This window comes from Mustela nigripes, chromosome 7 (genome assembly GCF_022355385.1).
Source record: "Mustela nigripes isolate SB6536 chromosome 7, MUSNIG.SB6536, whole genome shotgun sequence".
NCBI classification, from domain to species: Eukaryota; Metazoa; Chordata; class Mammalia; order Carnivora; family Mustelidae; genus Mustela; species Mustela nigripes.
The window spans coordinates 48284656-48312295 of NC_081563.1; positions in this window are offsets into that span (position 1 = coordinate 48284656).

Here is a 27640-nt window from a genome sequence, read left to right on the forward strand (position 1 = left end):
GGTCCTGGGATCAAGCCCCATGTCAGGCTCTCTGTTCAGTGGGGAGCCTGCTTTCCCCCTCTCTCTGCCTGTCTCTCTGGCTACTTGTGATCTCTTTCTCTGTCAAATAAATAAATAAAATCTTAAAATATATATATATATATGGCTATGTATAGGACAGCTGTGAGAATTAAATGGGTACTCAGAATAGTGCCTGGTATCTCGCTATCCAAGTGTTCGCTGCTACCATCAATTTTTCATATCGAGGCACGTCAGCGGACTAGTGTAGATACACCCAGGAATGAGAGCCAGGGTCTGTATTCATCCCTGATTTTCTCACTCCCTCACTGACACTGCTGTGTGAATAACTATCTGAGCTTGATTCCCCCTGCCCTAAATAAACAGACCACACATGCCTCCACCACCTAGCAATGTGATACAAATGACCTCGTCAACTGTTCCCACAAGACCCTGATGCTCCCTGGAGTGACTGATGTGAAAATGAGTTTGCTAAATTCAAATCCTACGTGACATATATGCTGACCACGGCTCTTCCTGAAAATATTAAAGTCGAAGCATGAAGGGAATAACGTTTTCAATATCATATTTTCATTGAGCTGCGGCTTCATGGATTAAAAAAATTACATAAAAACGCGTGACCATAACAGGTCAGATTTTTTTGTTGTTGTTGGCTATTTTTACTCTTTAATAGTTTCTGAGGATTTTTCTGTGCTACGGGCTAAATAAACGTTAGCTCGGCCCCCAAGAGCTACTGCCTATCAAGGGATTCTCTGAGGGACTTAGTGCCTCAGGCACAATGAAAACGGATTTGTGAGTTTTCTGGGGATCTCCTATAGCCAAATTCGGCTGTGCATCAGAGGGTCCTATTTAAAAAAGCTAACCGGCCAAAGAATACTGCTAGAAGGAAAGCAAATGACAAAGGAGAGCGCATGGGGCAGGTCTGGGCCTGGATGGGCAAGCGGCAGAGGTCAGCATGTGAAGGCCAGGCAGAGGAAAAAATGCTTACCCGAAAGATATTTTTCTTTGTACTCAATCACCCCTCAGGAGGTGGAATGAAAAGGGAGCCATGGGAAGCTGATCCCACCAGCCTTCTGCTGATCCCACCAGCCTTCTGCAGCTCCCAAGACTACAGGCGCCTGTCAACAGCACAGGCACTGAGGGCCGGAGGGGCTCGACATCACTTCAGAAAGAGTTCTCTTGAAGTATTCTTTGTACTTGGGGTCCTAAAGTCAAATCTTATTGGACATTTCCCAGCAAGCATGTTGATCAATTCCAAAATACCTAATACCCTCTTCTTTGAAGTACCTAGAAAGCTCTCTTCTCGTTTAAAACTAGGTAATAGCGTGTAACAAGCTATTTAAAAAATGTATATGTAGTATATATAAAATACATATCATAAATCTTTATAGTATTATAAATTCGATAATATGATATATAGTACTACATATAAATTATATACAATATAGGTATATATACTTTTATGTTATATGTAATTTTTATATATATTTCTTTTTACTTATATACTTTATATGTTGCCTGTACAGTCTTACTAACTGCCATGTCCTTTATTTTGAAGAATCATGGATCTTGGCACATGGAGCTTGAGGAACAATGTCTAATTTCTCATACGGACTCAGGCTATAGGAACACAGCTCACAGTCCCATGCTGTTAACACTGAAGACCTCACAGTTAAGCACTGTAATGAATGCAATACTGGGTAAAAGAATTATGAGAGAGAAGTGTCCTTTCTTCCCCTTTGTCTCTTGTTTTCGTTTAATGAGAAATGTTTTCACTTGGGCATGTAGTGGTGCTTGTGTTCATGCAGAGGGTTGGGAAAGGCGGTTTGAGGAAGGCCAGGCCTGGGGAAAAGTCAGATGCTCACGGACGTATCTATTGTTTCCCTCTATCTCATTGCTCTCCGTGGTTCTTTGCTCCCTACCTCACTGAACCCCTGTCTTCTCCTCAATTTTCCCTTATCAGAACTGACTCTTAAAAAATAACCTGATACCGGGGCACCTGGGTTAAAGCCTCTGCCTTCAGCTCAGGTCGTGATCCCAGGGTCCTGGGATCAAGTCCCACATCGGGCTCTCTGCTCAGCAGGGAGCCTGCTTCCTCCTCTCTCTCTGCCTGCCTCTCTGTCTACCTATGTTCTCTGTCAAATAAATAAATAAAAATCTTAAAAAAAAATAATAACCTGATACCCACCCAAATACCCAGAATGACCAAAAAAACAAACAAAAAAAAACTTCCACTTGTTGGTCATTCGTTGAGAACCAGCAATTTTGACAGCTATCAAAGCTTTAATACAGAGAGGAAGGGCCTAAGGGAAAGACACATTTTGTAAAGTTCATTATTTCAGCAGCTAAATGCCTTCAATGTGTTCAAATCGATTCTATATATATTAGAAATAGAATAACAGAGTCTGCCCCCTTGATATTCACAGCCTAGCAACAAAGACATCGATGTGATTGCGGCGTGGCACTGAGATATGAAAAAAGACACAGGAGAGGTAGAGAAAAGGCTCCAAAAAGAAAGTAGCTCACTCTCCCTCGGGCAGGTGGAACGTGTCAGATTCTGGTCTTCAAGGAAGTGGGGGCATTTTGCCAGGTGAGGGAAAGAAAGGGGTCATTCCTGCAAAGGGAAGAGAATGTGAAAAGTGGTTGCAGGCAGGTGGCCTTGACAAACAGGCCGTGCTTGAGAACTGGTCAGGCGAAGAATTTCACGAGACCTTACACTCGGGCGTTGTAGGGGACTCTGGATGGGACCAGGAAAATGGGAATGAACACGACTCGCAGGCGAACAATCATATTAGGAAAGAAACTACAGCAGACTGTCTTGCTCACCACCTCAGCACTCATCAGTCAAAACTGATGAGCTTGGCTTGAATATTTTCAAGCGAACACTACTTTTGGGGCCAGCACATCCAGCATCTAACAAACTTGACTCTCGAGTCCTAGGGAGGCTCAAAAAGGAGGGCATGTGTGAGAATTGGCCAAGCAGTAAGCAAATGTCCATGGCCAGAGTAGGTAAGCCTGCCTTCCCAGTCTGATTCTATTCTAGATGGGATCTGCCATTGCCCTACTAACCCTTGCCGTATGCTTTATTCTTCGATCCTTAATCTTAATATTTTTTGCAGACATTGTGTTTTCACTTGAATCCTCTTAGAATTCTCCTGGGACAGCTGACAGAAGTCTCAATGATCAGCCCATTTCCTCAGCAGTTTGGGGAGAATGGAAAGTGATCACTGCCCTGAGATGTTGCATTTTTCTATGATTTTGGTAGAACTTCTGTTTCAGAGAACAGTGTTCTTCCTCTTTCCTTTCTTCTTCTTCCTTCTTCCCCTTCTCCTTAAAATTTAGTTTTTAATTTAATTTAGCCCCCTCCAGAAAATGATGGAAATGTCCTTTATAAAATGATGAACTGGCCCCTTATCTAAAATGGTTTCGGGTTGCATTTGGGGCTCCTGGTGCCACCAATTGTAAAAGCTGCTGATCTGTAGTTGGAAAAGAGGTACTAAATGTAATACTGCTGCTCCCTGGATCGTTTCCCGGGCACCAGCCCCACCCATTCCCTCTCTGGGTTTTCAGTTACCACCATGGTTTCCCTGGTACCAGGGGGCACAGCAGCAGATCTGTGCTTCATCCAGGTTATCCCCAGAAACCTGTCTTGCTTTTCAGTTTTGCCTTAAGAAACTCGCTGGAGATCAGCATATCATCACCATGGATGGAATGTGTTTGTAATCTTCATTTGCCTATCACAAAGGCAGGGTCTGCAGCAAAAAGATGCAAGGTGTGGCTGCAAAAGATAAGGGAGTTCCTGTTGCCCCGCATCAGGTTGAGAGAAATGAGAAAGGTGAGTGTCAAAGGAAGTCTAAGAAGAATGGAGAGTGGCATAGTCACTGGAGAGAAGACAAGAGGGTAAACCCTGCATACAGAGAGAGGTGGCCAGGCAGCACTGAGCTGCACTGAAATAAAGCATTCTCATCTTCCCACTACTTAGCCGAGAGGATAGCTGTATAATGTCAAAGGTGGCGAATTTTAAACTCCTACTGGCCAGTTCTCAAAGGGATCTCTTAAAAAAGTGATCATGTGAAATTCATTTAAGGAAGACAAACTATATTTTGAACTCCTCTCTCCCCTCTCACTAGCGTTAAGGTCAAAAGAGTCTTCTGATTTTACTCTTTATTAATCCAATCATTCAGAGCTTCTATTAGCTCCAAGGAATCAAGCTAATCCCTGCTTGGAATCCTCCCATCCACTCTTTTCAAAGACACTCAAGATGGCTTGGTAATTAGAAGAAATCACTTAGCTTTTGCAATTTGATTTGATTTCAAGTATTATATAAAACACAATTCTCAACTGACTCTTTTGTCTTCAGAAAACAAGTGTATCAGTTTCTTTTCCTAGCATACATTTATTCCCTCCAAGTGAAGTGAATTGTAATTAGGCTGAACAATTAATTAAAAAGCATTTATTCCTTTCCTACAGTGAAGGATGCACAAAAGCTTGAGATAGGACTACGGTGGTCCCAGTCTCGGGGGCACAGGGATGGGGGTAGGGAGTAGTGGGGGCTGTCGGTGTTCAGACCTAGAGCAAAGAGAGAGCCCATGAAGGCCCACGGGGTACAGGCATTGGTGAAGTTAGAGTTCAGGCCCGGGGAGAAGTCCGAGTTGTTAACATACTTGAGATGATGAGCCTTTCCAATAAAACGAAAGCACAGAACAGGGATCACTTCTGAAACTCTTTCCATGGTCATTCACAGGAAGGTGACATGAGAAGCATGGTGACATCTGGGAATGGGATGTCATTTGGGCCAGAGAGAGTCGCACACCGGGCAGACCACTTGAGAAATGTTGGCATTAGCCTGTCAACATCTGCCTCAGAAGCCAGCGAGGGTGCCAGAAGCTGGTGGGATAATTGCTCTTCACATGCTTAGCATTTGTTTCCTGAACTCTACCACCGCGCTTGGTGAGCACCCAAGGTTAGAGGAGCAGAGCCTACTACTGGGAAGTACGTAGGAGGAAGAAGGAGAGATGCACAGAAAATTATCCTATGATCGTAATTGAAGCCTGTTTTCTCTATAATTCCTTTTCTTTTAACATGCCAAAATAGGTGCTAACGGTTTCAGTTGAACAGTATTTTATTTATTTAATTAATAAGCTGTCTTAAGGGACAGCAGGTAGGTACAATTACCAAGATTCATTCTAACAATAATACTTAATGCCTGCATAACATTTTGGAATCCAGAGTCATTTTGCATTCATTAATTTACTCAACCTAATAACCATCCTGGCACAGGCAAGATGTGCAATGGTTTTGATTCATAAGGATCAGGAAGTCGGTTGGGACAAGAGAAGTGACACGGCCACTCCTCCAGCCTTTTAAGGGAGTTCACAACCTGCCAGTCATAGATGACTAGTAGTCCTTGGTTCCAGTTTATCCCTTTCCTAACTTCAAAAGTCACAAAGTTACCCTAAGGTGTGATGCCAAACCCTGAAACAAGGTTCTTCTTCACACTGACTCTGTGACCAAATGAAATGGGAACCCAGTAACCAGAACCACATCATATAATGTGGTGAAAGCACGTCATCTTGGCTCAGGAAATTTCAGTCTGGATCCTTTGTGCATGTGGCATCCCACATGATCCATAAATAAAATTATTCTTCGGGGGGCGCCTGGTGGCTCGGTGGGTTAAAGCCTCTGCCTTCGACTCAGGTCATGATCTCAGGGTCCTGGGATCAAGCCCTACATCGGGCTCTCTGCTCAGCGGAGAGCCTGCTTCCTCCTCTCTCAATCTCTCTATGCCTGCCTCTCTGCCTACTTGTGATCTCTGTCAAATAAATAAATAAAATCTTTAAAAAAATTAACCAAAAAATCAATCTTTGGGAACCTCTCAGAGCCTGGGCTGTGTTCCCTCCCACGGTGGAGTCCAGGCTTCACCGTGTGGGTTAGCCAATACAGATTTTGGGAGGCTCCTACTGAGTGCTCAGTAGTATGTTCAGTTTCAAGGGAAATACACTAGAAATCGAAAATGAGGTTTTAAGGGCTTACAGACAAGTAGTGGAAAGATTAACCTTGATGGAAGGGGGAAATATTAAAAAGGCATTGACGAGAAGACCCAGGAACACTCAAATCCTGTCCTTGGGTTACAATTATCTGTTACTGTGTAAAAAAAAAAACCTTCCGAAAATCAAGTGCAGGAAAACAACAAGTATTTTATAATTCTTACACATTTTGTTAGGAATTTAGCTAGGGCACTGGGTGGGTGGCTTGCTTATGCCTGGGGCATTAGCGGTGACTGCTGAGGATGACTAAAAGTGCCTTCTGATCGGGAGGTTTCTCACTCACGTGTCTTACATACCTGGTTGGGCTGACACAAAAATTTGGCTCAACTGGGGCTGCTGACCAGGCGCACGTGTGCCCACGCGTGCGCACACACACCTACTGAGCACTACTACATGCGATACCTGCTTCTAGACACAATAATGCCTATTCCAGCTTACACTCCACAAGAATGAGATGAAGCCCAAAACAGTAGAACAGAGTACAGTAATCTTACAGGTTCTTTTTCCAATAAGATGAACAAATACATTTTCAATAATAGAGAACATAGAAGGCTATCATATCCGTGAAAGTTGAAACAGGAGGGCAAAAAGCCCTCTAGGACAGCATTTAATGTAGAGACGTAAGAGTTTAAGGCAACATTTGGAAGGGCTGAGTGAAGAAATATCGGGAGGCCCTTGCTGACTTCCACGTCATCAGAAGTATAGAAATGTCAGGGACGCTGCCATTAATAATGGAGTAAACGTTTAACCTAGCCCATCCAGAGGGATCTAGAGGGAGGCAGGAGGAACACATCTCTACTAACAAAAGAGAATAAATGATGAGAACAACAAGAAAGGAAAGCCATTGTGCTCCCAACCCCTTTCTTGCTTCTTGGAGTCTGAGGGTAGGATGCCTGGGGCTCTGACAGTCATCTCAGAGTATGGAAGGAAAACTTCATCCATACGCTAAGAATGGAGAAGAAAATTTGGCACTGGGGCATGAACCTTCTAATCTTTAGCTTTTGTATGTGTTGTTATGTAAGGCTAATGCACTCTTACTTCTCCTGAAGTATCCTCTTATTCTCTTATTTACATGAACACACAAACTCAAACATGGACAGTACCAAAACAAATGTTGACAGGTGTTTGTGATGGTAACAAGTAGTCTCCAGATGGATTCACAGATTGAGAAGCTATCTGTGTAGAGGCAAGTAACCTGCTCTGACTTCCAGGAATCTCCCTATGGCACCCTATTCTCACATGGCACCCTACTCCCATCAACATATTTGGCAATAACCACAGGAATGTGAGAAGTCAAGGTCTAGGTTGCAATGTCTGCAATGTTAGGTAGATGTACCCCATTCTGCTCTTGAATGCTGGTGTACCTACCAAAAGCAAAATAAAATAAAATAAAATAAAAATGGTTTTCTTCACTGTCTAGTCCACATAGTATAAAATGAAATACTCTGGATTTTCACTTCGCCAGTCCAGCCACTGAGAGAAGCAAAGATTTCTCAGATTTCTTGACCTCTTTCCATTTTTATGGGGAAGAGCCACTGTTTGGTCGACCTCCTGTGTCACCACATAACTGGAGGGAGGCAGCAGGTCAGCAGCGAGGGTAGGAGGGGGAAAACAGGATGGTGAGCTGCCAACCAATAATGCCGCCATGAAGGGAGCTGGCTACGTTAGGCCAAGGACCACCTGGAAAGGCAGCACCACTGCCATTCAGCACAGGTAATGAATGAGAAAAAGCAAAGACAAGCAGGACATGCTCCGTATGCTGTGGAATCCCGGGGCAAGCTAAGGGGCAGGACAAGAAGAACCAGGATGGTAAGGGGGCTCCAGGTACTCTGAGAACAAACTGTAAGACTCTCTTTTCTGCTCTCTAACAGCATTTAATACGAACACATCTACTTGGAGCACGGATATTTCACTTATAATATAATGGGATGAGACAGCACACCTTGATGTCCTCTGACAAAGTACCCCTCTGCCCTCTGAGAGATGTTATATTTCCTCAGCTTTAATCTTTAACTGGAGAAAGCCAGCATTTTATACCAATATAAAAGCATACATTCAGCGATGTAACTTGTTTGCCAAAGTTCAAATGTCTGGGCCTTACTGATAGGTGATTCAGCTGGTGAGCATGAGTTGAGGCCCAGGAATCCAGCTGATTCTGGTACAGGTGGTGTGAGGACCATGGCTTTGTATTCTTTAGGGAATGCAGGTCCCAAGGGCAAATCTGTTTAAGAAAGAACAACCTCTGAAGTCACATAGTTCTGAAGAATGAGATATGGAAGTAGAATGAGGGATGGGGCAGCGGGGGGGGGGGGGGGATGGTTAACATAAAATGAAATTGAGTTGCCAAATAAAATTCATGTGGCCAGAGCCAGATTACCCAAGGGGAGTCAGAAAGGCTAAAAAGAACTTCCGGAGAAATATGCTATTGCAAGTGGATTTGAAAATTGGGTGTTAAATGGAGCCCTGTGTTTATTATTTATCTAATACTTGACTTTCTCAGTCACCTCTGCTATGAATTAAGAGATTGGCAGAAACCCCAGTGTAGTCCTCTGCTCTGTGCCCAGCACTGAGGAATGCTTTCAAGTAAAAATTGGAGAACAAACACTCAAAAAGGAGACAGGGACCAGCTGGGATTTATTTCGATGTGTCAGCTTGACACAAACATGGGTGAAGGCCAGATATGGATTGGTGACTCATCCACATTTAGATGCAGTCTGTGTAAAATGTTTTCATTTCCGCATCATGGAAGCAAATCTGAAAGCTTTCAGTCAAACCATAGAATTTAATTTCTTGCAACAAAAAATGACCCACCTCCTAGGATGGTTTTAAAATTCCCACTTTGACTCCTGCTTAGTTTCCAAATCCAGTTTAACTATCTTTTATTTAATTCCAACATAGAAACAACCAAAATTTTGCCTCTAGGTAATTCTCTGCTCCCGTATGCACTGTTTTTAAATAAGAACAAATTAAAGTTTGGCTGATCTTTAGTACTACATAATCCTTTCAAAATAGACTTTAGATATTGCATATTATTTTGAAAGGCACCAATATGACAACCTGAATGTCTGCACTTTTGACAGGTCAGGAGAGATCAGGAGAGTGTGTTAGCCTGTGTCTAGAGCCATCCGCTCTTTGAATATTCATTTTGTAGATGAGTCTTAGCTTTTTTTTTTTGCAAGCTTTACAACGGGGCAAGAATTAAAATATTAAGGATTTATACACTGCCTCCAGATTTTGTGTTCAAATTACTTTTAATGTTCATGATAAGACTCATTTATAGAAAACTTCCCCCTGACCTCAGACTATAATGTGGACATTCTTGTAAGATACAGATATGAAGTCACTGTAAGGTATAGTTAGAAAGACCAAAGGATCCATCCTTGACTATCATCAAAGTATCTGGAAGAAAGGAAATAAAAATTTTTGTGGTAGATAATTCAAAAGTATTTTAACAGCTTTATTGATGTATCATGGAATATAAAAATTGCATATGTTTAAGGTATACAGCTTGATATATTGACTATATGCATTCATTGTGAAATGATCATCACCATCAAGCTAATTAACATACTCATCACCTCTACACAGTTACCATTGTGTGTGGGGGCGGTGTGTGCACTGAGATTTAATTTAAGATCTAAGCTTTCAGCAAATTTCAAGTACAGGGTACAGTATGGTTAACTAGTATCACCAGGCTATGCGTTAGATCTCCAGAACTTTTTCATCATGCATTATTGAAACTTTGTAACTTCCAACCAACATCATGCTATTTCCTCAGCCCCCCTGCCCCTGGTAATCACCATCCCACTCAGCTTCTGTGACTGTTTTAGATGCCACATATAGAAGAGATCATGCAGTATTTCTCTTTCTGTGTCTGGCTTCTTTCACTTAGCATAATGTCTTTCAGGCAGATCACATTGTCACAGATGAACATGGGAGTACAGCTATCTTTCTGAGATTCTGATTTCCATCCCTTTCAATATACACCCAGAAGGAATTACTTGATCATCTGAAAGTTCTATTTAAATTTTTGAGGCACCTCACGCTATAAATTAATACACTCTTTATGAAAACCCGTATGGGGTTTCAAAATTATTTATATAGCAATTACTGTGTGTCAGCCTTGAGATTTATCAGTAAAACCAATATCCAACCTGTGATCTTTAGTAATTCATATCCTCCTCCTTCTTCTCAATTTTCCCATTAAGAAAACGTGAGAGGTTCTGGTTCAAGATGGCAACATAGGAGGTTCCTGAACTCCTCTCCTCCCACAAACACAACAAATCCACAGCTCTATATGCAACTGTTCCCTCTGAAAACTAGCTGAACAGATCTCCCACCAAAAAAAAAAAAAAAAAAAAAAAAAAAAAAGATTAAAAGAGCACATTGAGACAGGTAGATGAAGCAGAGACACATTCTTACCAAAAACCCCACCCTGACACTGCAACCCACGGTTAAGAAGAGTCAAGAGGGAGATCACAAAACGAAGCTTTTTCTTGAGGAACAGAGTCTATGCCCCACATGAGGCCCCACAGCCCTCACTACCTGTTTCAGAGAGACAGGCCCTCAAAACATCGAACTTCAAAATCCAATGAGGCTTACCACCAGGAGAAACAGGTCTAGGGATTTGAGATTCTGCTCCTAAAGGGTGCACAGGCAGGCTCATTTTCTTCAGAACTCAGGACAAAAGAAGCAAATTAAAAAGCACCTGGAACATAGGTGAGGGAAATTTATTTGCTAACCCTAAGTCAACTGCCAGAAGGATAGAAGCCTGTTGGGACTCCCTCCAGGGGTAGAGGAGTTGGCAGACACCATTTTTGGCATCCTTCTACCTTGCTAGCATTAGTATGGGTGGAGACCATCTTTGTACTCTCCTTTTACGTTGCTGATGCAAATGCAGACAAGGACCATTTTTTTCATCCTCACTCTAGTCTACTAGCACTGGTGAGCCAGCTCCCCACACCACTCTGCACTGCGCCTCCAGCCACCATCACACCCAGAGAGTGAGAGTGGCCTATGCACAGGGAATGCCCCTGGACCACCTGGCTCTGGGGCTGGGCAGGGGATTGCATTTCTGGGCCCCATGAATCAGAAGTAATCATAAAGACCATTCGAGAGAGACAACCAAAAGCTAGGCAATGAAGTGGAAAGATAAGATTAATTTCCTACATAAAGCCACCCCTTCAAGAGGAGATGGATGTTTCACCTAACACACAGAAACAAACGTGGAGTCAACCTAAAAAACAATCAGAAGAATATGTTCAAAAAGATCAAACTCCAGAAAAAATAAAACTAAATGAAATAGAAATGCGTATTTTACCTAAAAAGAATTCAGAGTTATGATCATAAAGATTCTTACCAAACTTGGGAGAAACATGGGTAAACATAGTGAGAACTTCAACAAAGAGATATACAATAGAAGAAAGTACCAAACAGAAGTCACAGAGCTGAAAAAGACAATAACTAAACTGACATACTCTAGAGGGGTTCAACAGCAGACTTGTTGAAGCAGAAGAATCAGTGAGCTGTAAGACAGGATAGGAGAACTCCGCTAATGAAACAGCAGAAAGAAAAAAGAATTTTAAGAAGTAGAGATAGCGTAAGGGGACCAAAGAGACAACGTCAAGCGGAATAACATATGCCTTATGAGTCCCAGAAGCAGAGAGAAGAAAAGGGGCAGAAAATGTATTTGAAATAATAATCGCTAAAAACTTTTCTAACCAAGGAAGGAAAAGACATCCAGGTCCATGAGGCAAAAAAGTTCCAAACAAGAGGAACCCAAAGTGACCCGCACCAAGATACATTATAATTAAAGTGTCAAAAATATAGAGAACCATAAGCAGCAAAAGAAAAAAAAAAAAAAAAGCAACTTGTGACATAAAAAAGAACTTCCATGAGATTATCAGCAAATTTCTTAGCAGAAATTTTGCAGACCGGAAGGAACCGAAGGAGAGATAAAGAGTTTAACAGATAAACAAAAGCTTGAAGAAGATCATCACTACTAAACTAGTCCTACAAAAAATATTAAACAGACTTCTTTAAGTTGAAAAGAAAGAGTTCTAATTTGTAATAAGAAAACAAGTGTAAACAAAAATCTCACTAGTAAAGGGAAATACATAAAAAGTGGATTAATCATCTGCAAAGCTAGTATGAAGGGTAAAAGACAAAAGCAGTAAAAATAATTACAACTACAATAATTAGGAGACACACAAAATGAAAAGATGTAAAACATGACATCAAAAATATCAAATGTGGAGAAGGGAATAAAAATGCAGAATTCTAGAATGTATACAAACTTAAATTGCTATCAGCTTAAAATAGGTTGTTATTTATGTAGGTTGTTATATGTGAGCCTCATGGTAAGCACAAAGTAAAACCCTATTATAGATGCTCAAAAAATAATGAGAAAGGAATCTTTGCATAGCACTCTAGAAAGTCATCAAACCACAAGCAAAGAAAGAAAAGAAAGGAACAGAGAGAAAACAAACCAGCCAGAAAATAGTTAACAGATGGCAATAAGATCATGCTTATCAATAAATATTTTAAATACAAATGAACTAATTCTCTAATCAAAAGACACAGAGTGGCTAGTGGATTTAAAAAAAAAAAAAGACGCAATAAAAAACATTTATATGTTACCTATAAGAAATTCACCTCGGATATACAGATATACACAGACTGAAAGAGAAAGGATGGAAAAAGATGTTTCACACAAATGGAAATGAAAAGAAAGTAGGGATAACTATACTTACATGAGACAAAATAAATTTTAAAACCAAGACTGTATCAAAAGACAAAGATAAGCATAACAAAAATAAAGGGGTGTTGGGAGGAAAAATATTACTCTACTGTTCAAGGTTGGTCTAAGAATTAAATTGACATGAGACTGATGAACAGGAGAAAAACAAACAAAAGCTTAATAACACGTATACCTCTACTACATGGCAGAGAATAGGGAAAACCGAGTAAAGTCGCCCAAATGGTGGAAGCCATCATCTTAAATACCATTTTCAGCTAATCATAAAAGAAGATGTTGGGGATGGGGAGTCAGTTATGGGAGGTTACCAGGGAAATCAAGAGTAAGCAAGAGTAAGGTAGTTACACAAATTTAAGTTGTCTTCTCCACTGATAAGAATTTCTAGAGATTGAGTCATCCCCTCTTTCCTGGTAAAGAGTGGGAAACACTCCTGCAAATGGAGATTTCTTTTGTAAGTGTAAATGTCTCCTACAAAAAGGTAAATTCTACCGGGTTTGCCTGCAGTTTCTTAAAAATAGGTAGCTTAAAATAACCTTTATGCCAAAGAGACATACTGTGAACTGGCGAATTCTGTTCCCCTACAGGATATAATCCAAAACCAGGATATAACATTTGTAAATATTTATGCACCTAAAATAGGAGCACCTAAATGTACAAAGCAAATATTAACAAACCTAAAGGAAGAAATTCACAACAATACAACATAGTAGAACACTTTAACACTCTAGTTATATCAATGAATAGATCATCCAGACAGAAAATAGATAAGAAAATATGAGCCTTAAATGACACATTAAATCTGAAGGACTTAGTAGATAGATGCAGAACATCCCATCCAAAACCAGCAGAATACAGATTGTTGTAAGATTGACATGGATTCTTGTAAGACTGATATAAGATCTTCCAGGATAGATCTTGTGCTAGGCCACAAAACAAGTATTAATAAATTTAAGAAGACTGAAATCATATCAAGCATCTTTTCTGACCCCAGTGATATAAAACTAGAAATTAGCTGCAAGAAGAAAACTAGAAAAATTACAAATATGCAGAGATTAGACAAGATAATATTAAAGAATCAATGGGTCAAAATGGGTTAAAATGAAGAAATCAAAGGAAAGAACAAAAAATACCTTGAAACAAATAAAAATGGAAATACAACATATCAAAATCTATGGGATACAGCAAAAGTAGTTCTAGTGGGAAGTTTATAGAAATACATGCCTACCTCAAAAAACAAGAGAAGTCTCAAACAATCTAACTTTACACTTAAAAGAGTTAGAAAGAGAAGAACAAATAAAACACAAAGTTAAGGGGCACCTGGGTAGCTCAGTGGGTTAAGCCTCTGCCTTCAGCTGGTGTCATGATCTCAGGCTTCTGGGATTGAGTCCCACATCAGGCTCTCTGCTTGGCATGGAGCCTACTTCCTCCTCTCTCTCTCTCTCTCTGCCTGCCTCACTGCCTACTTTTGATCTTTTCTCTTGACAAATAAATAAATAAAATCTTAAAAAAAAAAAAGGAAAAAAAAAAACAAAGTTAACAGGAGAAAGGAAACAAAGATCAGAGTGGAAATGAATGAATAGAAAATAAGAAGACAACAGAATAAAAATTAATGAAATTAAAACTAGTGCTTTGGAAAGATAGACAAACTCAACAAACTTTTACTAGACTAAAGAAAAGAGAGGTCTCAAAATCAGAAATGAGAAAGAAGAAACTGTAATTCATACATACTCATATATTATTATACATAGGATCCTAAGAAACCACTATGAACAACAGTATACCAATGAATTAGATAACTTGGAAGTAATGGATAAATTCCCAGAAGCCTACAATCTTCCAAGACTGAATCATGAAGAAATAGAAAATCTCAATAGACCAATCACTCATAAGGAGGTTAAATTAATAATCAGCATTCTCCCAATGAACAACTCCATTCTCTCAAAGCCAACTCCAGATGGCTTTACTAGTGAATTCTACCAAATTTTCAAAGATTTAATACTTAACTTTAATACTCAAACTCAAAGATTTAATACTTAACTTTAATACTCAAACTCTTTTGAAAATCTGAAAAGGAAGAAATGATCCCAAACCCATTTTAGCAAGCTAACATTACCCTGATAGCAAAACCAGACAAGGACACCACAAAAAAAAAGAAATCACAGGTCAATATCCCTGATGAACACAGACACTAAAATCCCCCCCAATACATTAAAGGGATCGTATACCATGATCAAGTATGACTTATTCCAGGGATGCAAGGATGTTTCAACATATGCAAATAAATCAACACAATGTACAATAACAAAATGAAGGGGGAAAAATCATATGATCATCTTAATAGGAACAGAAAGAGCCTTTGACAAAATTCTACATCCATTTCTTTTTTTACTTTATTTTATTTTTTTTAAAGATTTTATTTATTTATTTGACAGAGATCACAAGTAGGCAGAGAGGCAGGCAGAGAGAGAGGAGGAAGCAGGCTCCCCACTGAGCAGACAGCCTGATGTGGGGCTCAATCCCAGGACCCTGGGATCATGACCTGAGCCGAAGGCAGAGGCTTAACCCACTGAACCACCCAGGTGCCCTTCCACATCCATTTCTAATAAAAGCTTTCAACAGAGGGGATATAGACAGAACATATTTTAACATTATAAAAGACACATATCACAAGCCTGTAACTAATATCTTATTCAATGGTGAAAAACTGAGAGCTTTACCCTTTGGGTCAAGAATAAGACAAGTATGAGGGGCGCCTTCAGCTCAGGTCATGATCCCAGGGTCCTAGGATCAAGCCTTGTGTCGGACGCCCTGCTCATCCAGGAGCCTGTTTCCCCCTCTCTCTCTGCCTGCCTCTCAGCCTCCTTGTAATCTCAGTCGGTCAAATAAATAAATAAAATCTTTATTGAAAAAAAAAATAAGAGAAGCATGCTGACTCTTTCCACTTATACTCAACATAGTACTGCCTAAGTAGCCAGAGCAATTAGGCAGGAAGAAAATAAATAAAAGTCAACTAAATTGGAGAGGAAGAAGTAAAACTATTGACAGATGACATGATTCTATATATAGAAAACCTTAAAGATTCCACCAAAAAACTGTTAAGATTAATAGAAAAATTCAGTAAAGTGGCAGGGTACAAAAATCAATACAGAAAATATGTTGCATTTTTATACACTAATAATGAACTATCAAAAAGAACAATTAAGAAAATAATCCCATTAACAACTGCATAAAAAGAATAAAATACCAAGGAATAAATATAATCTAAGAGGTAAAAGACCTGTATATTGAAAACTATAAGACATTAATGAAACACATTGAAGAATACAAAAATAAATTGAAAACTATTCCATGCTTATGGATTGGAATAATAAGTATTATTAAAATGCAATCTACAAATTCAATGCAACCCTTATCAAAATCCCTTTTTTTTTATGGAAATAGAACAAACAATCCTAAAGTATGTGTGGAACCACAAAAGATGCTAAACAGTTAAAGCAATCTTGAGGAAGAAGAGCAATGCTGGAGGCATCACATGCCTTGATTTTAAACTATATTATAAAGCTAGAGTCATCAAAACAGTCATCAAAATTTATTGACATAAAAAGAGACACATAGATTGATGGACTAAAATTGAGAGCCTAGAACTAAACCCAAGCATAAAATTGAGAGCCTAGAACTAAACCCAATTAATTTATGACAAGGGAGGCAATAATATATAATAAGGAAAGGCCAGTCTCTTTAATAATTCATGGTGGGGAAAACTGAAAAGCCACACACCAAAGAAGGAAACTGGACCACTATCTCACACCAACACTAAAGTTACCTCAAAATGGATTAAAGACTTGAATATAAGACCTGAAGTGATCAAATTTCTAGAAGAAGACACAGGCCATATCACTTTGACACCACTCTCAGTGATGTTTTTTGGATCTGACTCCAAAGGGAATGCCAACAAAAGCAAAAATAAACAAGTGGGACTACATCAAACCAAAATGTTTCCACATGGCAAAGAAAACCATCAACAAAATGAAAAGACAACCTACTGAATAGAAGATATTGGCAGATCACATAATTGGTAAGATAAATGATAAGATATTTGATAAGAGGTTAATATCCAGAACATATAACAAACTCAGAAAGCTCAATAACAGCAACAAAAATAAAATTTAATCTAATAAAATATGGGCAGAGAATCTAAATAGATATTTTCCAAAGAAAACATGTAGATTGTCAACAGGCACAATTTCTGATGCTCAACATCACTCATCATCAGGGAAATGAAAATCAAAACCACAATGAGCTATCACCTCACATCTGTTAGGATGATTATTATCCAAAAACTAAGAGATAACTTGTTGGAAAGGATATGGAGAAAAGGGAAAACTTGTATATTATTGGAGGGAATGTAAACTGGTGCAGCCATCATAAAAAGCAGTAGAGAGGTTCCTCAAAAAAAAAAAACCTAAAAATAGAACTAACATATGATTTAGCAATTCTACCTTTGGGTATTCATCCAAAGAAAACAAAAACACTGACTTGAAAAGACATATGCACCCTCATGTTCACTATAGCATTATTTACAATACAACAACCTAGGTCATTGATGAATGAACAGCTAAAGTAGATGTTTCTCACATATGTGTATATATGTGTAACATGCACACACAATGGAATAGTACTCAGCCATAAAAAAGAATGAAACATTGACTTTGTGACATGGGTAGACATTGAGGGTATTATGCTAAGTCAAATAAATCAGAGAAAAAAAGAAAAATACCATATGATTTCCCTCAGATATAGAATCTAAACATCATGACAAAACAAAACTCAGATACAGAGAATAAACTGGTGGTTGCCAGAGGATAGGGGGTTTAGGGGGTAGTCCACGAAATGCATGAAAGTAACCAAGTGTACAAACATCCAGTTTAAAATAAATAAGTCATTCAGATGGAATGGACAGCATGATGACTACAGTTAATTACATACTGCAAATATGGAAGGTACTGAGACCATACATCTTAAAAGTTCTTATCACAAGAAAAGAATTTATAATTGTGTCATGGTGGATGGCAACTAGACTTATTGTGGTGATCATTTTGCAAATGTATACTAATGTGGAATCATTATATTATACACCCGAAACTAATATAATATTGTATGCTAATTATGCTTCAATAATAAAAAGAAAAAATAGAAAAATTGAGAGACTTGAACTAGATGTCATCTACAGCAGTCTGGCTCTAGGATTCAAAGAATCAAACAACTTGCAATTCTTGGGGACTGGCAATGAGGTCATGCTAGTGAGTGCTCATTGTAAAAATGAATTCAACTAATGAAAGTCTTCAAACGATGAGACTAATCCTTATATCGGGATTTTCAGCATTTTTATTATCCTATTATTTAACACCAACTTTAAAATCTAATTAAAAAGAATGCTCAGCCAATCCTAGTGGCAAATACTTTTTTCATTTTCCTGCCAATGTTTTCAGTCAGGAATAATTATAATATTAGTGTCACTTAAAAAAAAAAAAACCTAAATTTTCCTGAAACACAGAGAAGTGATTCTTTCCTCAAGCAAGTAAACACAGGCCCGACAATAGGTAGTGAGTGATGTGGCTTGATCCCTAGGGAAAGGACTGTTTTCACTTCTTGAGGAGATCAATAGGCTAAAATTTTAAGCTTGAATTACCAATAAGCAATCTGAGTACAGCCCCTACAAATTTAGAAAAACAATCAAGGAGGCTTTAGGACTTTAATGGCAATTTTTAAAAGAAAGGAGAAAATCCTTTAGTGGGTCTCCTGTCTTCAATGCTAAGGGAGAAATATCTTCAATAATTTCACTGACTGATTATAGGCATCTTTTACTTTCTACTACATTTTTTTTAAATTTCCAAAATTGTTTTTAGCTCTTTAAAATATAAACCAGTATAGTGGATGGAAAGATAAATATAAAAACATAGATAAAATCCTAAAAAAAACTATTAATTTATCCAAGTGAAAATGAATCATATTACCTTAGATCACGGGACATAGTATAAAACTAAAAACGTCTGCCAGACAATTAGTGTTTGAGGATTTTACACTATTTAATGTTGTAGTTTATTTCCCCCCTCAAGTGTAAAAGGAAGTTTGTTTCTGCAATAATATAAATTAAATGGAATTTAAAGAACATGTTAAGGAAGCAAAACAAATACATAAAATGACTCTCTGGAGAGACATGAAGCCCAAAATGTTTGGAAACAGTTGCATCTACAGTTCTTCCTTTCCTCAATTTTCCAGTCCCACTCCCTCTTTTCTTCTACAGCGTTGCAGATTATCTTGCCTCATTCTTCACAGTGTCAACGGAAGCCATGGATGGGAGCTCCTTCAAATTCCCTCCACCAAATCTACAAAACTGAACCCTTGCTCTCCTCCAACCCTCTTTGGGCACAAGGAGGTGTTTCCCTCCTCCCATCCAGGGCCAGTGCTTCGAGCAGCACAGCACTCCACTACCCTCCCAGGGACCTCAATCTACTGTTATTTTCTTGATCTTCCACCCGCTCTCAGATTCCTTCAGTTAGATGGAAGATACTCTCTGTGTCTCCCATGTTGAAAATGTTTTCCTTGAAACCTACAATCCGCTCAAGCTGACTCCATTTCAAGGCAAAATGTCTCTCAAAGAACATCTGCATATGCTGACTTCATGTCCTCACCAACCATAAATTCTTCCATCTACTCCACTAGAATTGTCAGGAACTTTTAGGCTTCTAAAGAGAACGGGCCCTTGTTGGTCTCCATCTTGTGTTCTCTTTCTCCTCAAAAGTCTACTTGGTTGACCACAGCATGCTTGAGAAATCTCCTCTTTGCACCTGTCATCACATGCTCTCCTAATTTCCTACTACCTCTGGCCATGTCAGTATTTAGACTCTCATAGTTCAACTTATTCCTCGTACTCACCACAAAGCATTGATGCATCTCTTCTCTGATGCCCGACCTTTATAATTGATATATACCTCATTACTACTTTCACTCAAATGTCCCTAAAACTTCTCAAACTAATCATCTCCAAAACTAAAATTCTTCCCTTCTCAAATTTTCTTCCCCCATTGACTTTCCCCACATTAAAAGTTGGTGCAGTTATCTATTTGCTCATGCCAGAAGGACCCTTGTTCACCTGGAAGGACTCTTGATAAGCTACATCTTCCAAACCCAATGATCTACCACCAAGTACTTTGATTCTACCTCTGAAATATATCTAAAATTGATCAACATCTCTCCATATCTATTCACACCACCCTGGTCCCTGTCATCATATTCTGGGCCCTCATTTCAGCTCCTACCAACCAGTCCTGTCTCTTCTCCATCCAATCCATTCTCTTCATAGATCTTGCTTTCTTGTCTGAAATGCAAGTATCACAACAAAATGCTAATGCTTAGCATGTCTCATGGTTTCTTTTATCCATAAGAGTCTGAAATGTTCAGCTTGAGACATGAGCTCCTACATGAACTGGCTCCTGCTTGCTTCTGCAGCCTTGTTGCATACCCACCTGGACTTGCCCTGCTTAGTGCAGGCCCATGGAGCGTCTTGCAGGTCCTCTGGGTCCATGACCCCTTCTTGCAGTCTTCTCCATGCCTAGTACACAGTCTTCCCCTACTCAGCCGTCTCTCCCCTAGCCATCCTTCAGCCTGCCTCCGCTAAACTGTCATTCCCTCATGGGAAACTTGCCCATCCTTCCTCCACAAGTTTGGATCCCAGTTCTGAGCTTTTAGAATAAATCATACTTATCACTGTTTTGTTCCAGCAACAGGCATGTTGCCAGGAGCAAAATAAGCATCCTAAAAATATTTATTGAATAAATAATATTGATGTAAGTAAATTTAGGACTTTCTACAAGATCTACATTGAAAGGGTATATATATTGGATAAGAAGGACTTGGACTCCTAATTGGGGTTTATCAGTACTCAAGTCAACAAGTGATTTCATAACGGATGCCTTCTGTGTACTATTCTATAAAATATATCTTTGACTTCAGCTAGAATATCCCAGAAACAATGTGGCTAAGTTAGTTCAATTGTCCCTTACCAAATATAAATGGTTTGACCCTAAAACCTTTTTGGAGCAATGCTAACAGCCTAGAGAGAATTTACTCAGAAGAGCCCAGCAACTAAGAGCCCAGGTTTTGGAATCAGGCGCTGCTTGTAACCTTGACCTTTGAGGTTAACAAGTGAAAGCCTCTGAAACCACATTATATCTCCTACAGGATATATTTGAAAAAGGAACTGATGACATTGTATGTCATTTTCTTTTTTTTTTTTTTTTAAGATTTTATTTATTTATTTGACAGAGAGAAATCACAAGTAGATGGAGAGGCAGGCAGAGAGAGAGAGAGAGAGAGGGAAGCAGGCTCCCTGCTGAGCAGAGAGCTTGATGCGGGACTCGATCCCAGGACCCTGAGATCACGACCTGAGCCGAAGGCAGCGGCTTAACCCACTGAGCCACCCAGGCGCCCCCCTGTATGTCATTTTCTTCATGAGAGCCCACTGTGTGTTGGGGAAGAAGGGAGAAAACTCTCATTTTAGGAACATTTGTGCATCTCCTGAATAACTGATTTGTTTGCTTGACTACAAACAGTCATTTATTTTGGTTCCTTCTTCATAATGTCCACCAGAAAGTTAAAATCAAATCAAATTATTCACATATTTATAAGACATGTATGAATTTTTAGTCTGCATATATATATATATATATATATTTTTTTTTTTTTAAAGAGAGAGAGAATGAGAAAGAGAGAGAGGGAGATGAGGGTGGGAACAGAGGGAGAGGGAGAGAGAAAATCCTAAGTAGACTCCGTGCCCATCATGGTGCCTGATGTGGGACTCTGTCCCCTAACCCTGAGATCACAACCTGAGCCCAAATCAAGATTGGGACACTAAACCGACTGAGCCACCCAGGCACCCCAAGGTTGTGTTTTGACAGTAACCCCAGTTACAGTTTCATCCTTCTTCCCACTGTCATTTTCTATTTGCCTCATTTCTTTTGATTAACCTAAACTTACTTATATTGTACATAGAGGTACCATGTGAAAATCTTCCTTCAGTGCAAAATCCAAAGTATGTCTGAAACATGTGATTGTGAATGATCAAGAATGTAGGTTCTGTTTGTTGAAGATAAACCAGCAATAAAAGAGAAGGCACAAATTAAGAATGAAGCCTCAAGAGGCAAAAGAATAAGGAAAGTAATCAATAGGATTTATCTTGGTAAAGCCACAGGAAGAAATAAAGACGTGGTATCAGGATGGAAAGTATAAAGGCCTTCTGGTTTAAAGACACATAAACAAAATAAGCAACAGGTCTTGCACCTCACAAAATGGCCATGGTGCTTTTAAATTCTAAGATCCAGTATTCAAGAGGCATGGAACCAGGCACTTATGTGCTATTCACAGGAGAATGAAGTGGTGCGGAAATCACAGGGAACAATTTATAAAGCATATCAATAGCCTTAAAAAAAATTCCACACCTATTTACCCAGCAATTTCCTTTCTGGGAACTTATCCAAAAGAAATATGCGTGAAGGTTTAAAAAATTTAGATTCAAAGGTATTCTTTGAATAATTGGTTATGATATCAAGAATACATATGAACATCCTACATACCTGAGTAATTAACAAGTTATTATACCTAAGAACTATAAAATCCTATATAACCTATATAAAATTATATTATAAAAAATGTTAATGTCACTGAATGAAAATTATTATATAGTAAGTAAAAATTATTATATAGTAAGTAAAAATCATGTTATAAAATAATACATAGACCCTAGCCAATTTATATTAAATGTTACTAAATAGACATTTTAGATATATTTATACATAACTTATTTATCTATGTATAAATATATATATGAAAGAGTATTAAAATTACCTTTGGATGGTGATATCAAACTTTTCTTTCCTTTCTGTGCCAATATTAAAGACAAATATTTTTAAACACTTGAAGAAGCTATGTGAAAAAGATTTTTGAAACTGAATATGTTCGGGGATAACAAATCCAATGGCTATTTCATGGAATACCCAGGCACTATTTCAGGCATTGGAAACAGAGCAGTGAATAAAATAGAGTCTCTATCTCAAAAGCCTGAATTCTAGTGTATATTCATTCTGTTTAAAATCTTATCTAGTCTATATGCTACTTAAAATTAAAACTTCTGATCACCAAAATAATGTCAGCTGAATTAATAGTGAATTAAAATTTGGGGGCGTTTGAGGAGGGACAGTACACAAAAACAGTGGAACAGTCTGGATGTCAGCTAAAGCCTCCCTAACTCCCCAGTTGCCTCAGTGGAGACAGGTCCAGTCTGTGGGACACCAGGCCTCAGCTTCTGGCCCCACCCAGGCTAGAGCTGAGTGGAAGTTAGGATACCCTCCACCCTAGGTCTGCAAGCAGAAGCACCACTTCTTAGCACTGGGCGAAACCTCAGCTTCCAGTCTCTGCCTTCCTAGCTGGGCCTCCCATTAACAGTTCAAGAACCAAAGCCAGATGAAGAAGGAACCCCCCAGCCCACCTGTGGCTCTTACTGTGCCCATCTGAACAAGTCTGCCTAGTCATATTCTGAAAGCAGGGGCACTTGAACACAATGGTATTGCCCTAAGGGGCACCACTTTGGCAAGGAGCTGGGAGTCTCATTGGGCCACACTTATGGAGGTACAGCAGCTTCCTCCAGCCTTGGGGCCTCCCTTGCAATCCCTATCCCACTGAACACACTCCTGAAGGCCCCTATATCCCAAGTGATCCTTCCTTACAGGCTTGTTAAGCCCTCCAAACCCATCTGGCCCATGAAAAGACGGCATACTACATTCTGCTCTATGTTATCCTCCAAGTGGTAAGAAAGTGAGCTTCTCGAATCCATGACACAGGATCTGGACCAGTCCATGGCCAATCAGGAGACAAAAGCCACATAATACTTTAACAAAGAGAACTCAGCATAGTAACTACAAGATGCAGCTTCCATTTCTGGAGATGGTGGAACAAAGAGAAAAGGTTAGAAATATTAAAACTTAGAAACTTAAAGACAAGGTCCTGTAAATCCGGAATCCAGGCCTCTAAGAAGGGAGTGCTTCTTGGTAGGTGATGGAATCTCTAAAGTTGGTTCTGTGAGTTGATAAAGGAATAGCAAATTGGATTCACTGGTATTACAGGAGCGAGTTGCTGCTGCAGGGCTGGAGAAGTGTTGCTAGATGATCTGGGGGACAAGAAGCTGACTCTTCCTTGGCTTTCCAGTCTCCCCTTACTGTCTCCTATTGGGTTCTGGCAGAGCCTAACAGCTGGAAAACAGATACTAGGTTGCAGAAAACCTGTCTCACCATCACAAATATGAATCTAAAAGAGTGGATTGGAAGCTGGAAGAAAATATCTTCGTAACTGGCAGAGAGTCTGAGCAGCCTAGGCCTCTCCTGAACTTCTTGTCAGTAGGAGGTGCTTGGAAAATCATAAACTGAAGGGCCTTCAATAAGCCCTTTGATTACAGTCGTCATAGTGCTCTGATTCCCACAAGGCTGCATGTCCTGCCTATCTCCAAACTGTCTTCCTGGAATGCATCTGTCCTGCCCTGGGAAGAACCAAGAGGATAGTTAACATAAACCTAGAGCAAGAAGACATCAGGTGAACCTATTTGCACATCCTTCACAAAAGTCATCTCTACTACCAAAGCCACTAGTATCCCTCTGCAACCTTTGAGGTTTTTTATAAGCAGTCTTTGCCTGTCTCCAAGAAAGGATTTGCTTGGAGAAGGTGTCTCTGTAAGACTGTTTCAACCTCTTTACCCAGGTAAAGAGCTAGAGAAAGAGGATGCCCTGCTGCGTGACTGATGTTGAAAAAAGACATGACGCTCCAAAAGTTGACATGAAAAAGGTTGCTCAAAATCCTCATGCTCCAGTGAGCTGGTTTTCTCTCTCCCATTGCTCCACTGAGGAAACAAAAAGAGGGAGACTTTCTTGGTCATAAACAATCCTAGAGAAAGGACTTTGCTAATAATGAGGCCAAAGCCTAGCATACCCAATTGTATATTATTTACAACCACTAAGGTAGTCTTCACTATGGCCATTCCTTAGTTTGGTGATGGTTCTGGGCAGGTGGACACACCTACAACCCTTATGTCTCCCTCATTAGGAAAAACCAAGCGGCATCCAGCGAAGGATAGATGGTATTTTCCCAGCTGATGCAGGAACCATGCATGCACCATGACACCTCCATTAAATCCTGGCACCTGTCCTGTGAAACTCTTGGAATTCCCTTAAGTCTCAGCTTTCCCAAATTGTTGTCTGTGTTTATCCTTTTTACCAAGGGGTGGGAGAGAGGGGCTTTGTATTTTAAAAGCACCTGTCTACCTGGACAATTCCTGGCTTTTCAGCCCTGCTCTGCTCTGGTAAAAGCCCAGATATTGCAATATTTCCCTCCCTTTCTAAATATGCACTTGCCCACAGGCATTTTAAGTAGACAATATTGAAAATAAAAAGATTGACTATGGTGACTGCTAATAGTGGTTGTATTTATTTGGATAAGTTAGACTATTTGCTCTTTTTTGCTACCTTCTTTTGCATTGCATTTAGGAATGAAAAATATGTTATGCTGCTAAATGCAATAATATCATAGATAATCCAGTGTGAAAATGTCCAATTACTGATTTTTCTAGTTTATCAACACGGTCTGTTTATAAAAGGCTTAGTTTCTAGACTTCAGTGCATTGAATTATTCCATTTTTTAAATGATAGATTAGAGCTCTTAACTTTATTATTCCCCAAACTCCATTACAGAGAAATTGCAAAAAAAATACTTGCATAGGAAAAATTACTTTCCTATCATGCCCTAGAGCAGGATGGTTCTTTCTCACTACCCAAATAAATAACACTTTACTCATGTGGACAGTATCTCCCCAAATGATACCATTTTCAGGCCTTCATACAACCCCAAATTGTGTGCACATATGCACACATGCACACACACACATGTATAGACACATTATCTTCCCATATTGTAAACCTCTAACTTAATGAAGTTGGGGCAGAGGAACAGAGCAATAAAGAAGATGAGAGTTGAAACAGAAAGCATAGCCGTGTAACCACCTAAACCTGAGTGGTACAGGCTCAGAATCATGGGAGCAAAATTTTAATATTCATATCATCAATTCCATCAAGCCTCCTACTTCTTTTTGGAAGGTGTCTATTTCTTGACTCTAAGTCAGAGAATATCATATGCTGAACCTTTAAAGATATTTCCTTATTACTGTTCCATCTACCTTATAATTAGTGACAATTCCTCCCAGATTCTGGCATCAGGCTGTCGGTCTTTATTCCCCAATGTTGCTATGAGATTTTGCTTCTTTCTGTTACTTCAGGCATATTTTAATGAGAATTTTTCAGAACAGTCATATTGGTGGCTCCTATCAAATTCTATTTTAGATTAGCAATTTAAGGGAAAAACAATTTTGAAAAAAATGACTAGGTGAAATTTACACTATGAAGATTAAGAGTTACAGTTAAAATTTTCTTAAAGAGTAATAAAGCTATGATAAATGGCAGAAAATGTTAGAGAACCTAGAGTTCAGAGAGGAACTATCATTTGAGAAAGATAAAATATAAAATTCCATTAAGAAAAATGTTGGATTATTTCAAAAATTGCATAGGACAAACAGCTACCACGGGAAATTAACATATATTCCTCCATTAAGCAATTCACTAAGAATAATTTTAAATTCATTGAAGGTTTAGGGGCTCAGTCGTTAGGCATCTGCCTTCAGCTCAGGTCATGATCCTGGAGTCCCGTCAGGCTCCCTGCTCAGCAAGAAGTCTGCTTCTCTCTCTCCCACTCCCCCTGCTTGTGTTCCCTCTCTTGCTGTGCCTCTCTCTGTCAAATAAATAAATAAACAAAATCTTTTTTAAAAAATAAAAAATAAATAAATTTAAAAAACTGAAGGTTTAATGGTTTACAGAAATAAAAGCAATAAATATTCTAAAACTAAATATAGGTAAATATTTATATAATTTTCAGATAAAGACAGTCTTTCTGAACATAAACAAAACAAAACAAATGCAGTCAAATGCTCTATCACTGAGCTATACCCCCAAAACAAAACAAATGCAATGAGATAGTTGATTATGTGAAAATAACACTATTTTGCAGCATAGAATACCATGAATCAATGAAGGATAAAGAGAAAACTGAGGATAGTTTTGTAAAACGTGACAGAAAAAAAGTTTATAAGCTTTTTTTATATATATATAATTTTATATATATATATATTTATAATTTTATATATATTTTATATAATATAAAATTTTTAATTAATTAAAAATGGTGGGGGAGGAAAAATAATTCTCCCTCTACCCTCTTAGATTCTTGACCAAGACCCACCTTTAATAAAGACAGATCAAGAGAAAAACAAACAGAAGTTCAATAACATGTTTACCTCCTGTAATTGTGGGAGGGACCCAGGAAAACTGAGTAACTCCCCAGCTTGGCCCAAAGAATCACCTTAAATACCCTGTCCAGCTAAAGACAAAAGAGGAAGTGGCAGGGTAGTAAGGGACCAATTATGGGAGTTTATCAGACAAAGAACACTAAACAAGGATATGGTTGTTCTACCAATTTAAATATTTGCCTTCTCCATCGATGAGTTTCTAGAGATTTGGTCATCTTCCTCTTCCTAGCAAACTGAGATCACCAAATGTCTCTTCAAAAAGGGTAACTTATATTTGTTTTTTGGCAGTTCTCCAGTGTGTGTTGTTTTTCATTTCTTTATTTGTTTTTAAATAATCAGCCTATAACTGAATATAATTAAAAA